A 7,283-nucleotide genomic window follows, 5' to 3' on the forward strand; every position below is an offset into this window, starting at 1 on the left:
TATGATACAAACTCTCAACAAAGTGCATATAGAGGGAACATACCTTAAAATAATAAAGGCCATATATGACAAGCTCACAGCCAACATCATACTTAACAGTGAAAAGCTAAAAGCATTTTCTCTAAGATCAGGAACAAGATAAGGATGCCCACTCTCACCACTTTTATTCAACATAGTACCAGAAGTCCTAGCCACAGTAATCAGACAAGAAAAAGAAATGAAAGGAATCCAAACTGGAAAGGAAGAAGTAAAACTGTCACTAGTAGCAGATATTATACACAGAAAATCCTAAAGACACCACCAAAAAACTACTGGAAATCATCTATTAATTCAGTAAAGTTGCAGGATACAAAATTAATATACAGAAATCTATGGTGTTACGACCCAGCAATCCCACTACTGGGCATATACCCTGAGAAAACCATAATTCAAAAAGAGTCATGTACCACAGTGTTCATTGCAGCTCTATTTACAATAGCCAGGACATGGAAGCAACCTAAGTGTCCATCGACAGATGAATGGATAAAGAAGATCTGGCACATATACACAATGGAATATTACTCAGCCATAAAAAGAAATGAAACTGAGCTATTTGTAGTGAGGTGGATGGACCTAGGGTCTGTCATACAGAGTGAAGTCAGAAAGAGAAAAACAAATGCTGTATGCTAACACATATATATGGAATCTAAAAAAAAAAAAAAAAAAGAGGTTATGAAGAACATAGGGGCAGGACAGAAATCAAGACGCAGAGGTAGAGAATGGACTTGAGGACATGGGGAGGGGGATGGTCTGGGACGAAGTGAGGGGGTGGCATGGACTTATATATACTACCGGGTGTAGGGTAGATGACTGGTGGGAAGCAGCCACGTGGCGCAGGGAGATCAGCTCAGTGCTTTGTGACTGCCCGGAGGGGTGGGATGGGGAGAGTGGGAGGCAGACGCAGAAGGGAGGAGATATAGGGATGTATGTATGTGTGTGGCTGATTCACTTTGTTATGAAGCAGAGCCTAACACAATTTAACAATTGTAAAGCAATTATACACCAATAAAAATGTTAAAAAAAAAACTATGGTGTTTCTCTACACAAAGAACACACTATTAGAAAGAGAAATAAAGAAAACAATCCCATCTGCAATCACATCAAAAAGAATAAAATACCTGGGAATAAATCTAACCAAGTAGGCAAAAGAGCTATACTCAGAAACTACAAGACACTGATAAAAGAAATTGAAGATGACACAAACAAATGGATAGATATACCATGTTCATGGATTGGAAGAATTAATATTGTTAAAATGACCTATAACCTAAGGCAATCTATAGATTCAATACAATCCCTATCAAAATACCAATGACATTTTTCATAGAAGCAAAATAAATAATTCTAAAGTTTTTATGGAAACACAGAAGACCACACATAGCCAAAACAATATCAAGAAAGAAGTACAAAACTGAAGGTATCATGCTCCCTGACTTCAAACTATACTAGAAAGCTACAGTCATCAAAACTGTATGGTATGGGTACAAAAACAGACATGTAGGTCAATGAAACAGGATAGAGAGTCCAGAAATGAGCCCACGCTTATATGCGCAATTAATCTACAACAAAGGAGGCAAGAATATACAATGGGGAAAAGACAGCCTCTTCAATAAATGGTGTTGGGAGAACTGGACAGCTACATGCAAAAGAATCAAACGGGACTCCTTTCTCACACTATATACAATAATTAATTCAAAGTGGATTAAAAACTTAACTGTAAGACCTGAAACCATAAAATTTCTAGAAAAAAACAGACAGTATCCTCTTTGTCATAGGTCTTAGCAATATTTTTTTGGATATGTCTCCTCAGGCAAGGGAAACAAGATAAAAAATAAACAAATGGGATTACATCAAACTAAAATGATTTTGCACAAGGAAGGAAACTTCAACAAAATGAAAAGGCCACCTACTGAATGGGAGAAGATACTTGCCTACGATATATTCACCTACGGGTTTACATTCAAAATACATAAAGAACTCATACAGCTCAACATCAAAAATACAACAACTCAATTAAAATAAGGGCAGAGGACCTGAATAGACATTTTTCCAAAGAAGATATACAGATGGCCAACATACATGTGAAAAGATGCTCAACATCACTAATCATCAGGGAAATGCAAATTAAAACCCCAATAAGATATCACCTCACACTTGTCAGAATGGCTATTATGAAAAAGACATCAAGTAACAAGTGTTGGTGAGGATGCGAAGAAAATGTAACCCTTGTGCACTGTTGGTGGGAATGTAAATTGGTGCCACCACTATGGAAAACAGTATGGAGAGTCTTCAAAAACTTAAAAATAGAACTACCACACGATCTACCAATTCCACTCCTGGATATATATCCAAAGAAAATGAAAACACTAATCTGAAAAGATATATGCACCCTAATGTTCATAGTAGCATCATTTACAACAGCCAAGCTATGGAAGCAACCCAAGTGTCCATCAATATACGAGTGGATAAAGAAGATGTGGTATATATATGTAATGGGATATTACTCAACCATAAAAAGGAATGTAATCTTGCCATTTGCAACGACTGAGATGGACCTAGAGCGTATTATGATAAGTGAAATAAGTCATACACAGAAAGACAAATTCTGTATGCACTTATACGTGGAATCTAAAAAACAAATGAACAGACATAAGTAAACAGAAACAGAGTCATAGATACAGAGAACAAACAGGTGGTTGCCAGACAGAAAGGGGGTGAGGGGAAAGGAGAGGAATAGGTGAGGGAGATTAAGAGGCACGAATTTTCAGTTACAAAATAAATGAGTCACAGGTATGAAATGTACCATGTGGGGAATATAGTCAATGATTATGCAATATTTTTGTATGGTGACAGATGCTAACTAGACTGAACCGTGGTGAGCATTTTGAAAAGCACAGAAATATCAAATCACTATGTTGTGTACCAGGAAATAATACAGTGCTGTAAGTCAAGTATACTCCAAAAACAAAAGAAACAACTCATAGAAAAAGGGATCAGATTTGTGGTTACCAGAGGTGGGGCTTGGGGAGAGGGGGAATTTGATGAAGGTAGTCAAAAGGTACAGACTTCCAGTAATAAGATAAATAAGTACTAGGGATGTAACATACAACATGATAAATATAACAAACACTGCTGTGTGTTATATATGCAAGTGGTTAAGAGAGTAAATCCTAAGAGTTCTCATCACAAGGAAATTTTTAAAAATTTCTTTAATATTGTATCTACATGAGATAACAGATGTTCACTAAACTTACTGTGGTCATCATTTCATTATGTAAGTCACATCATTATACTGTACACCCTAAACTTATACAGTGCTGTATGTCAATTATATCTCAATAAAACTAGAAGAAAATAATTTTTTTTTTCAGTACGCGGGCCTCTCACTGTTGTGGCCTCTCCCATTGCGGAGCACAGGCTCTGGACGTGCAGGCTCAGCGGCCATGGCTCACGGGCCCAGCCGCTCCACGGCATGTGGGATCTTCCCGGACCGGGGCACGAACCTGTGTCCCATGCATCGGCAGGCGGACTCTCAACCACTGCGCCACCAGGGAAGCCCAGAAAATAACTTTTAAATAAAGAATCTTCTAGGTTAGTTGACTAAAAGATCTAGGTACAATCCCAACTCAGTAACAACGAGCAAGCCTATTGTCCAGATGGTAGTCTTGAAATATCATTTACCACTACCCAAAACCAGGGCTTCTTGGAGAAATGGCTGATTCCATGTTTAGGTTAAAAAATATATATACAAAATAAGCCTAGAAATTCTTGTAATGACAGTAAGGAAGCTACCAAATATGCGTAGGTCAGATGGACATAGGAACCCACTTGAAAAGACTCCCATTGGCCAAAGAGGGGATAACACAAACTTTGGTAATAATAATACTTACAAAGGGTTGAACCCCATAAAATATGTTTAAATCCATGAGTTATACTGATATATTTTTTAAAAATCAGTCACTTTTAGAAGATGATAGGGAAGCAACTCATTAGCTTAAAAACTGGTAAATAAAGGGAAAGAATCAAGCATTTCCTTTAGGTACCATACCGCTGGGTAAACAAATAGCAAATGACAGGAGTTATCTCTTTAAAAAAGTATCCAAAAGTTGAATAAGAAATAACATTAGACTATTTTTATTTTTCAAACCACAATGAATGAACAGATATAGGCATTAAGTATCAATGACTGCTAACATTACAAAAAGAAAGACAACCAGACATTTTGTGCCTCCTATACTCTTGCCATGCACTATCTATTCACTTGCAAAAGTGATAAACGTCTAAGTCTGATACAATCTCCAGATCCAGCTGCCAATTTACAAGAAAGTCAAAGGACACAGTAACATGATGACTTTACCATGAGTATGCAAAACAAGGCTCTAGTACCTAGAGATGCACACCTGGGTGATAAAATTATTTGAAAACATTAAGAATTGATTGCTCTCTCCTACTGGACTTGAGCAAGGATGATTATCTCTGACTTTGTCAGGCACTTATCCTGCTACAACTAGGAGAGTAGGTATTAGGATGGAACCCAGGTTGAGGATTGCTGAACAGAAAGATGAAAAGAAATTGGGTCTTTGGAGATATGACTGAGAAGGTGGATCTATCAACCATGAAACTACCATTCCTTGAGACTGTATTGGTTCTGAGGGCCAATAAATCTTGACTGGTTAAGCCAAAAAATAAAGAATTGATTGCTAAAATGGAAATAATAAGTCCTTACAAAGCAATAATTACTTTAAAGGTATATGGATTAAATTCTCCAATCCAAAGACATAGAATGGCACTGCCACCCTCAATTATTGCAATAGCCTTCTAATTGAGCTCCTTAGCTAGGACTGTTGGTACCCCTGAAGTCTATATTCTAGACAACAGCCAGAGGGATCCTGTTAAAACACATTTCTTACCATACTTCTACTCAAAACTTTTCAGTGGCTTCCCATCTCTCTCTGAGGTGAAGCTAAATTTGTTACGATGGTTACTCTGCCCTATTTGATCTGGTCCATTTGCCTCTATGATGGTATTTCTTTCCACTCTCCTCCTCTATTTGTTCTATTCAAGCCATATGGTCTTCATGTTATTCATATAATACACCAGACATGTCACAGCCTCTGGATCTCTTACTGTTCCTTCTGCTTGGAATGTTTTTCTCCAGCAATGCTTTTTCCCTCAACTTCTTTTATCAATGTCAACTTTTTCAGTATGATCTCCTTTGTCTGCTCTATTTAAAACTGCAATCAATCTTGAATGTTACCTCTTTCCTATCTTGAATGTAATCTCTCTCAGGGCAGGGATTTTTTGTTCTGTCCTGTGTTATTTACTGTTTGCCACTGGCACCTAAAACACTGCCTGGCACATAGTAGGTACTCAAAAAAGTATTAAACTAATGAATGATACTAATATTTGATAATGAGAGATTGAATATACAGACAGACAACAGCTAGACCAAATATAAAAATAAAACTCTGAGCTACAACCTCTGTAGCAGTTAATTCAGAAAGATCATGACTTGGTCAGTGATGGCCAGCTTTCCTAATTTTGCCTTCTTTCAATTCAGGACCAACCAGAGAGAGCAAAATGTGTACCCCAAACCAATCACATAGGATGCTCCACTTCTGGAAAGCACATATGCAGCTGCCTGATACCAACGGTCTCCAATCACAGCATAAATGAAGCATTCTCCTTTTTTTCACTATAGTTTTCCTACTTCTTATCTGCCTTTGAGTCTCTGGCAAAGCTAAGGTATGGTGACTGACTCTCTTGCTGAAGAAGCTCTGAATAAATGTATTTTATTTATTCTCATTTGGTTTGTCTCTATTTCCACAATAATGGCGATAGATAGTTTCTCACCATTATGTTAAGCATAAAGAAAAACATATTTTAAAACATCAATTTAAAAAATCTGTAATATACAATCTAATAGAGGCAGTGTGCTTGCCCTGCCAAAACAAGCACCTTACCTCCCCTTTGAGACAGGGTGCTTCTCCTTAAACCACTCCTATACAGAAAGTCTGGAGTTACTACTCTAGCTTTCTCTAGAGAGACATTTTATTCCCAAAGACAGTACTTTGTGAAAAGGAGACCACCTGATGTCAAGTTGAGAACAAATTTGAGGTGCTGAGCAGCTAACTAGGCTCAATCACGTGCTAAGTGTCTTTTTCCATTCCACCAAATTTATACCATGTGGTTAAAGTATATGTTTTAGTTGAATTAAAAATCACTACATGACATGTACATTTGGTGTTGCTATAAGTTAATTATAGCTATAAAGGTTGATACAGGCAAAAACCGATCTTATCTTACCCGCAATACTCTAAAATCCATGAGGGACAGGATCCCTATCTGATTAGTTGCGTACTATGCACATAGTAGGTACATAATAAATATACCTTTAATAAACGATTAACAAATTAACACATTTTCTCTATATGAAAAGAACTACTACATGAAGTAATTAAAAGTGCATTCGGTGGAATTTTTTTTTATAACTAAGTTCTACAAATTGTATTCAAATAAATATAATTACCAGGAAGGTGATCAAACTTATTCTGATATCTAAAATTTGGCCCATTTGGAAAATTCAATAAGACCTGAGAAATTTTTGTCTGAAAGAAATTCTTACAGCCCAGATAAACAGAGCTAAAACTCTTCACAGCAAATGCACTGTATAGGGTCATTATCCATGCAAAGTCTACTCTTATACTGTTAAGTTTTAAATAATTATGCTAGGCCCAAGATGGAGTTACTCATGCTAAGCCACCCCCTGCCCCGCTCCACGGAGTGACAAGTCAAAACTTAGCTTCCTTTTCTTGAGCATGCTGACTCTAAATGTAACTTAAATTGACCAATCAGAACTTGTCTGCTCAACTTAAATTACACAACCAGGCTCCAAGGTTCCTCTGTACACCAAATTAGGGAAATAACCTTGTATTAGCCAATCAAATCAGATTTCCCCAGTAGAGCTTCCTCATTCCTGTGTGTCTCCGTCTATAAAACACCTTTGATTTGTATAGCTCTTTGGAGCTCCTTTTTATTTTCTGGACTGGATGCTGCCTGATTCATGAATCACTGAATAAAGTTAGTAAGATCTTAATAACATATTGTTGGTGAATTTTTCTTTTCATGATACTAAAGAACTTAATTCTTATGTCTTAGGTCTGAATTTCATTGCTTTTTATCAAAGGCCATTGCAAAACTGACAGAGTAAGAAATAGATTTTAACATAATCTTTAAAATAAAAG

At 36.8% G+C, this 7,283-nt stretch overlaps 1 long non-coding RNA gene across 1 annotated transcript in view; it reads left to right on the top strand.

Annotated features, from left to right (window-relative positions):
- The window catches only part of LOC137216757 (uncharacterized), a 74,772-nt gene extending 69,017 nt beyond the window's left edge, over positions 1-5,755 (top strand). Inside the window, exon 4 of the long non-coding RNA XR_010939843.1 lies at positions 5,600-5,755. This is a non-coding gene — a long non-coding RNA (uncharacterized lncRNA). The remainder of the gene's footprint in view (positions 1-5,599) is intronic.
- The last annotated feature ends 1,528 nt before the right edge of the window (positions 5,756-7,283 follow it).

This window comes from Pseudorca crassidens, chromosome X, assembly GCF_039906515.1.
Source record: "Pseudorca crassidens isolate mPseCra1 chromosome X, mPseCra1.hap1, whole genome shotgun sequence".
Lineage (NCBI taxonomy): Eukaryota > Metazoa > Chordata > Mammalia > Artiodactyla > Delphinidae > Pseudorca > Pseudorca crassidens.